General features: G+C 46.2%; 3 non-coding genes across 3 annotated transcripts; all 3 read left to right on the forward strand.

The window, feature by feature from the left end:
• The first annotated feature begins 3,009 nt into the window (after positions 1–3,009).
• trnak-cuu (transfer RNA lysine (anticodon CUU)) lies at positions 3,010–3,082 on the forward strand. The gene has a single exon. It is a non-coding gene; the product is annotated as a tRNA-Lys (tRNA).
• A 271-nt stretch (positions 3,083–3,353) lies between these two features.
• Positions 3,354–3,427, forward strand: trnan-guu (transfer RNA asparagine (anticodon GUU)). The gene has a single exon. It is a non-coding gene; the product is annotated as a tRNA-Asn (tRNA).
• Positions 3,428–6,357: 2,930 nt separating this feature from the next.
• Positions 6,358–6,429, forward strand: trnae-cuc (transfer RNA glutamic acid (anticodon CUC)). The gene has a single exon. It is a non-coding gene; the product is annotated as a tRNA-Glu (tRNA).
• The last annotated feature ends 2,563 nt before the right edge of the window (positions 6,430–8,992 follow it).

The following is an 8,992-nucleotide window of genomic DNA, read 5'->3' on the forward strand; positions in this document are numbered from 1 at the left end:
AAACCCAGTTCCTGGAGAGCCAGTGTCCAGCAGAGTCTAGCACCAATCACAGCTGCCTTGAAGTTGCTAGTAATCTGCTGAAGGGCATGGTAATCAGCAGAAGTTGTGGTCCGTCAGGCGGCAGTGTGCGTTCTGCCTGCCCCGTCAGGAGGTCAGGGGGTCAGGGGGTCAGAGGGTCAAGGCAGGCCAGTGGCGCAATGGATAACGCGTCTGACTACGGATCAGAAGATTCCCGGTTCGACTCCTGGCTGGCTCGTTGCACCTGTGCTCCTTTTCGTGCCATGGGACGTCCGCTGACCTGCGACAAAAATAGCTCAGTCGGCAACTGTTTCCCATGCCTTCGATTGCTCAGTTCGTTGAGCGGAAGACTGTAGGCGTCTCACTGGTCATCCTTAGGTCACTGGTTCGAATACGGCTCGAAGGAAGCATCTTTTTAACCCCTTTTAAATAACCATTGTTTATAAGTACTGGTGAAAATGCGCCATAGGGCATCCAAAACCACATTCACTGACCGGGAAACGAACCCGGGCCGCGGCGGTGAGAGCGCCGAATCCTAGCCACTAGACCACCAGGGAGCACATGTTTGTAGCCGGTCCTACGCAGGAGCCGGGGGTGCCTGGCTCGATGTGTAGCCTTAATTAAGGCAGCCTGTCGGAAGGTACATGAACAATTACGGCAAGCAAATGGGCCTCAGCGGGATCTGAAACCAGTTCAAAAGAATCCCACCAGGCTGCCCCGTGTGAGGCTCGAACTCGCTGCATAACTGTGCCAACGAGGCGTGCCGCGGCATGGAGCACTGGACACCAATTGTCAAAAGTGAAGAGACTAGGCTTTTTATTGATGTGAGGAGGACGCTATCCATTTGGTTACTGCCAAACGTTTGTGTTGGATGGGAACTGCTCATATAAACAGGTTGTTCTAGGAACGGACATTCCTGCTCGTGACCATGATGTGATACAATAATAGAAAAGAGAGGAAATCGCTGAACGTTAAAACTCTTTGGCAGCGTCCGTTGGACGCAGTGGTCTGACCATTTTAATTTCAGTTACAAATAATCCTAACTTTTCAATATGCAATGTTTTATGAAAGTAAAGGTAACAACAACAAAAACACAACTTTTCATTAAATCTGTTTCATGACGTTCATATGAGGTGTGAAAGCACACTATGTGTATCTGCCACACCGCAGCTAAGCGCTAGCCCATCTTGCATCAGGGGCAGGACTTGGTGTAAATGGCTGTATGATTAACTTGGTTTATTAAACATGTTAAAGGGCGGTAGCTCATGGGGAAAATCAAGGCCTCACATATACCCCTAACCGTACCCTAAACCAGGGGTGTTCAATTAATGTTCCAAGAAAAGTGGTCTATTTTCATATTTACTACTCTAAAAAGTTGGAAAACCGGTTTTCAGCCAACGACCCTGCATCTGTGTGGAAAGGCCTTAAAGACATCACCAACTACAAGCCACCATCCCCCAATTTTGCAGGCAATCAACACCTGGTCAATGATCTGAATGACTTTTACTGCAGATTTGAAAATGCTGTCTTTACACCTCACACCAACTCTGACATTCTCTCTACACAACACCTATCACCTTCAGTCACCCCACCTCCTGCACTTCAGATCAGTGAAGAGGATGTGTGCCGAGTCTTTAGGAAACAAAAGACAAGAAAAGCACCAGGCCCAGATGGTATCTCCCCAGCCTGTCTTAAAAGCTGTGCTATTCAACTGGCCTTCATCTTCTCACAGATCTTCAACAGATCACTGGAGCTGTGCACAGTTCCTTCCTGTTTCAAGCGCTCCACCATAATCCCCATCCCAAAGAAACCCAAAATCACAGGACTGAATGACTACAGACCCGTCGCTCTCACATCTGTGGTCATGAAGTCATTCGAGAGACTGGTACTGGCTTATCTGAAGGACATCACAGAACCCTTACTGGACCCCCTGCAGTTTGCCTACAGAGCAAACAGGTCGTTGAGGATGCAGTTAACATGGGGCTGCATTTTGTCCTGAAACATCTGGATAGACCAGGGACCTATGTGAGGATCCTGTTTGTGGACTTCAGCTCCGCTTTCAACACCATCATCCCATCACTGCTCCAGACAAAGTTAACCCAGCTATCTGTTCCTGGCTCTATCTGTCAGTGGATCACCAGCTTTCTGACAGACAGGCAGCAGTTAGTGAGAATGGGGAAACTCACATCCAGCACCGCACAATCAGCACTGGCGCCCCCCAGGGGTGCGTTCTCTCCCCACTGCTCTTCTCCCTGTACACAAATGACTGCACTGCCCAGGACCCTTCTGTCAGACTTCTGAAGTTCGCAGACGACACCACACTCATTGGCCTCATCCAGGATGGTGATGAGTCTGCGTACAGAAGGAGGCTGAGCAGCTCTTTCTTCAAAGAGGCATGCCATGAGCCAATAGCCTTTGAGTGTGAGCCCTGTCAGAGCGTTTCATTGGTTGAATGAACTGAATGAATACGCCCTACTTAACGAGTCAATTGAGTCAAATGGGATTGAATGAACTGGAACATGTCATTCATGGTCTAATATTCTGTGTTCCAACAATGCAAATCTAGTTACTGAACTTTTCTGAAAAATAAAGGTAATGACCTGGTTTAATTTCATTTTAAGGTGAAGTAAATTATGTCAAAACAGTTGAATCTTTGTATGGAAGATTTAATTACTTTAAGTAAATGATTTAAACCATTTAGATTTTAGTAGACTAAATATAATGTATATTTATTCGACTAAAATGTTTTTCATATTTCGTCGACTAAAACTAGACTAAAACTAAAATGATGGTGTTGACTAAAATGTGACCAAAACTAAATTGCATTTTCGTCAAAAGACTATGACTAAAACTAAATCAAAATTTGCTGTCAAAATTAACACTGCCACGAACCCACTAAAAGTGCTTCCTGAGTGAATTACCAACTCACTAGATTCCTTTAACTGCTTCCTATCCGTCACTTTAAAGAGAGTCAATTAACCGCCAAATTGAGCCCGGCTAGCTCAGTCGGTAGAGCATGAGACTCTTAATCTCAGGGTCGTCAATTCGAGCCCCACGTTGGGTGTGTAAGAGCCTTCTGTTCTTGGTGCTTTTCACCAGGCCAGGTGACGGGATGTTTGTGCAGCTTCTTGGTAAAATACAGAAGAGGCAATGACTCTTAACCAATATGCGGCAAAAAGGGCTCTCTGAAAGCATCTTCTATATTGCCGTGCTGCGACGTATGTGGTTATGACACTGCAAAGCTCTGCTGTTTGTTTCAAAATCAAACCAAGTCCGAGAAACGAAATCCACGTCTCGTTCTGCCGCCGTCCCTCGCCCGCCTGTCACATCTGTCGGTCTCTGTGGCGCAATTGGTTAGCGCGTTCGGCTGTTAACCGAAAGGTTGGTGGTTCGAGCCCACCCAGGGACGCGTTAAGGTTTTCGTTGCCACATACAGCACAGCTGAAGCATGTTGGTTCGGCCATCGGGATGGACGTCGCGTCATGAGGCTTTACACCAGAGCATGACTAGGAGCACCGTGATTGTGTAGGCCAACGAGAGGCTTCGTGGCGCAATGGAAGCGTCTGACTCCAGATCAGAAGATCACGTCGGGGTAACTGGTTCTTTGTGCTTGGAAGCCTTGTTAGCGATGCTTTTTGGCTGCTGTCGCGCTTTGGCTTGACTGACTGCTGCTAGCTAACCGGTCGCCGTGGCTGCTGTCGCCGAATCAGAAGGAGCTTTTTGCACCTACGGGATTGTCCACTTTAACACTGTTGGACGTTTATGATGTTTTCTATGTAGAGGTGAGGTTCAAAATGTGAAGACAGTGACAAGACGTGTCGTAAAAAAGGTCCCCGCTGTACCTGCTGTACTTTTGAATTGTCGGCACTCTGGACACAACACTGTGTATCCAGCACATGTTACCTGAGGCCTCAGGAAGCACGTTACAATAGAAGGTTAATACTGTGTGCTCACTTGAATTTGGATGGTGCAAAGGGCCTTAAAACTATGCTCATAAACAAGATCAGTGGCAATTTGTTTGACCTCCTACACAGCTGCCTCACTGTGAAACAACGGGGTATTTCCAAGTGAAAGAGCAGCTAGGAATCCCACCGTTTTCCCATACAGGGAGTTGAGCCCGAGCCACCTGGGTGATAACCAGGAATCCTAACGGCTAGGCCATATGGGAGACCGCAGCACCCGACTTGGAGGGGATATGCACGTCAACTGTTTTCCAGCACAGGGGAAGCATAGTAAAACCACACATTTGAAGAGCATCGCACAAAACTCTCTATCTATCTGAGCACATGTTGACAATAAACTCGCAACAAGCAGAGGAAAACCAAGAGCCCCAAAACAGCCAGGAGACAGCGATGTGCACAGGCAATCCGACAGAGGCGGATTCTTAAACTCTCTGATTCCTAACACGTTCACCGAGGCCCGCTGTGAGCGGAGCCGTCCAAAAGCACATTGAACTCACAGTGGTTTCACCCCATGGAAATCTTTCGTAAAAGGCGGAAGTTTTAATGCGTAGATCAAGAGAAACTCGAGCTACACCCACCAGCTCTCGAACCAGCGCGCTTCCTGTGTCGCACCGCAATGTTTAAGGGGGTCATCTTTGGTGCGGGCTCCTCCGTAAACATTCCATCTGGGAGGGGCTAACGAGGTGAAGTTCTCGTCCATCAACAAACTGATGCAATCGACAACTCTGAAGAGATGTCCCTGAAGCTAACAGTCTGCCGACCACTGGTGCTAGGATCTGGATCTGCCTGGGAAATGAAGAACAAATCTCCAGTCTCTGACAATTCTAGCTGAAGCAGTACAAGGACATGGTAAGGCCTCCTTCTTCCGCTATTGAATTTCTTTTCAACAACAGGTTAAAGTGTGATTATCTGAAGAGAATGCCATTGTGGACCAGAGGAGGATTAGGAAAGCCTCCACAACATTCTAAATGAGTCTTCGTTAGTATAGCGGACAGTGTCTCCGCAGGTGACGCGCACGACCGGTTTCGATTCGCCGACGGGGAGTTTGTGTCTGCTTTTGGGTCGTCTCTAGCATGCCTAAGGCCATCAAACTGAATGTGTAACTTAGTTGACACGCGCCGGACGGCTAGTTATGGACACTGCACGCTGACGCCCCAAAAATATTTCCCAGGTCGCCCGGCGTTGCCGAAACGAAGGGGAGAGCTCCCGCGATTGAACGGAAACGTCATGGGGCTGCGGCAACGCCCCGGGGGACCCATGAAAAATGGCCAAAGTGCCTAATTTTTGAGTCACAGAAGGAAGGGTTAGGGACTCTCTTGCGCAGAACCACGAGGGGGCGACTCGACGTACGTTCCCAACCTAAGCCACGCGCGTCGATCAGGTTGCGACCGGGCCTCCCGAAGAGCGCCTAAACATCCCCCTTGCAGCCTACGCGTTCCCATTGTAACCTATTTTGGGCGGAGCTTCCCGCTGGCCACGCCTCCATCCACAGAACGCCTACGCATCCCCCTTGCAGCCTAAACTTGAGGGAGGCCTGCTCGATGCACCCGAAGCCTGCCCGAAGACCTGGAAGCCACCCGGCGCCCCGGGGGACCCCGTCTCGGAGATGACTGCCTCATTTGAGCCCAGCGGCTGTGTGACAACACGCCTAAACAGCCTAAAGCCCTTTTCTTTCACTTTCGAGTCAAACGTGCACATAAAAGCGCGATGTGCATTGACACAATGTTTTCTCACATCTGCGATTTACTCGAAGGGCCCAAAATTAGGTAGACAGAGTAAGACCCCTGTCAGTGGTCTCGTTTGCTTTGGCAATGATTTATCCAGCTTAAACCAACAGTATAGTGTATAAGAGGAACAGCCCTTCACAATGACATGCATTAAGGCTCACAGTTGTGCTCCAGAAGCTTAAAAATGGTGTGTCCATTAGCTACGTATGGGAGCCGTGCCAAAAGTGTCCGTGAGTCAGTATGGCAATTATCTGTTTATTACAGCTTGTAACATGGTTATTATGCTCAAAAATGGTATATACATGTGTAACTTGTTTGATGTGGCTCATATAGGTGTATAATGGACACTATATGTGTAACTTATTTAATGGGACCCTCATAGGTAAATAATGGACAAAGCATATTTTTGCAAAGCACTTTTGACCATCGGTGTCCAGTGCTTGGTGCCGTGGCACGCCACGTTGGCGCAGTTAGGCAGCGCGTCAGTCTCATAATCTAAGGGTGGGATTCTTTTGAACTGGTTTCAGATCCCGCTGTGGCCCATTTGCCTTCCATGCCTTCATGTACCTTCCGACAGGCTGCCTTGATTAAGGCTACACATCGAGCCAGGCACCCCCGGCTCCTGCGGAGGACCAGTCATACGCATGTACTCCCTGGTGGTCTAGTGGCTAGGATTCGGCGCTCTCACTGCTGCGGCCCGGGTTCGATTCCCGGTCAGGGAATGTGGTTAAACAATGGTCATTTAAAAGGGGTTAAAAAGATGCTACCAGCGACCTAAGGATGACCAGTGGGACACCTACAGTCCTCCGCTCTACCAACTGAGCTATCGAAGGCACAAGAACCGGTTGCCGAGTGAGCTATTTTTGGCGCAGGTCAGTGGACGTCCCATGGCACGAAAAGGAGCGCAGGTGCAACGAGCAAGCCAGGAGTCGAACCTGGAATCTTCTGGCATAGCTGGCGTAATCTCTAGTTGGGGATGGGCATATGACGTTCATCTGGGCCTGGCGGAATCTCTCCCTACCTCGGGATGGGCATCCCGAGGCGAGGGCAGAAAAAGAATAATTAGCGTAGCTGCTGTTCATTAGCTATGTATTAGTGAATGCTTGGCTGAAAAGATGTGTCTTTAATCTAGATTTAAATTGGGAGAGTGTGTCTGACCCTCGAATAGTATCGGGGAGGCTATTCCAGAGTTTAGGTGCTACGTATGAGAAAGCTCTACCCCCTTTGGTGGATTTAGTTATTCTAGGTGTTATCAAAAGTCTGGAGTTTTGAGATCTTAGAGAGCGTGATGGGTTGTAGTGTGGTAGAAGCTCTGTTATGTAGGTAGGGGCTAAACCGTTTAAGGCTTTATAAGTAATTAAAAGAACTTTAAAGTCAATACGATACATAATGGGTAACCAGTGAAGGGTTGATAACATTGGGGTTATGTGATCGTATTTTCTGGACCTGGTTAGAACTCTGGCAGCTGCATTCTGAACTAACTGTAGTTTGTTTATTGATGATGCAGGACAACCACTAAGCAGTGCATTACAGTAGTCAAGTCTTGAGGTCACAAATGCATGAATAAGCTTCTCTGCGTCAGCCACACATAAAATATTTCGCAATTTGGCAACATTTCTAAGGTGGAAGAAGGCTGTTTTTGTGACATTTGAGATGTGATTTTTAAATGACAGGTTGCTGTCTAATATAACGCCAAGGTCTTTAACTGTATTTGTTGGAGTAACAGTGCAGCCTTCAATTTGCAGGTCATAATCCGAAATATTCTGCTCACGTGTCTTTGGTCCGATAAGTAATATTTCTGTTTTATTAGAATTTAAAAGAAGGAAATTACAAGTCATCCAATGCTTTATATCGTCGATGCACTCTGCCAATTTGGATAGTTGGAAGGAATCATCTGGTCTTGATGAGATATATAGCTGAGTATCATCTGCATAACAGTGGAAGCTAATTCCATGTTTTCTAATAATGTTTCCAAGGGGCAGCATGTATATGGAGAATAGCAAGGGTCCTAAAACCGATCCCTGAGGTAATCCATAATTTACTTGCGTTAGATTTGATGATTCCCCATTTAAATGGACAAATTGATGTCGGTCTGATAAGTAAGATCTGAACCATTGTAGTGCCTGTCCCTGAATACCGGTATAATTGTGTAAGCGATCTAGAAGTATTTTATGGTCTACAGTATCGAACGCAGCACTAAGGTCAAGCAGGACTAGGAGTGAGATGTTACCTTTATCTGATGCTATAAGCAGGTCGTTTGTAATTTTAACGAGCGCAGTTTCAGTACTATGATGCGGTCTAAAGCCTGACTGGAATTTTTCGTGTATGTCATTATTTTGTAAGAAAGAGCACAACTGAGTGGACACTACTTTTTCTAGTATTTTAGACAGGTAAGGGAGATTTGAAATCGGTCTATAGTTTCCTAGTTCATTGGGGTCTAAGTTTGGTTTCTTGATAAGAGGCTTAATGACGGCCAGTTTAAAGGGTCCTATGACATGGCCTAGATTAATTGACGAGTTGATAATGTTAGAAATGGGCTCAATTGCAACGGGTAATAACTCTTTTAATAATTTAGTTGGTATGGGGTCTAATAAGCAAGTTGTAGGTTTAGATGTTGCAATAAGTTTTTATTAAATCTTCCTGTTTTATAGGTGAAAAACACTGTAGCCTTTCTTTTGGGGCGATGGTTGGTACTAATTTATAGGACAGACTTGGAGGTTGAGTTTTTACTATTTTGTCTCGTATGTTTTCGATTTTCTCTGTAAAAAAAATCATGAAAATAAAAACCTTGGATTGTTTTTGTTAGTTTGTATGAGGTTACGGAAGTGCTCAGCTTTTGCTGCTTTTAGTGCCTTTTTATAACGGTTTAAACTCTCTTTCCACGCAGTTTTAAAGACCTCTAATTGGGTTTGCTTCCATTTGCGCTCCAGTTTACGTGTTTCTCTTTTAAGGGCGCGAGTGGTGCTATTGTACCATGGTGCTGCGTTTTTCTCATTAATCTTTTTTGACTTCATAGGTGCGACAGCTTCTAATGTATTAGAGATAATAGTGCCCAATTTGCTGGTCATGTCATCGAGCGATTCTGTATTTATTGGTATAGTTATTAAAGAAGTCAGATCTGGCAAGCTCTTTGCGAGACTATCTTTAGTAGTCGAGGTAGTTGTTCTACCCTGTCGATAACGAGTTGAACGGCTGATTTCTGCAGTGCGCAATGTACATGTTTTAAGATTTTGAGGTATAATATCTATATTGGTTAGATCGGCTCCGTGAGATATAATCAAGTCT

Source organism: Triplophysa rosa, linkage group LG10, assembly GCF_024868665.1.
Source record: "Triplophysa rosa linkage group LG10, Trosa_1v2, whole genome shotgun sequence".
NCBI lineage: Eukaryota > Metazoa > Chordata > Actinopteri > Cypriniformes > Nemacheilidae > Triplophysa > Triplophysa rosa.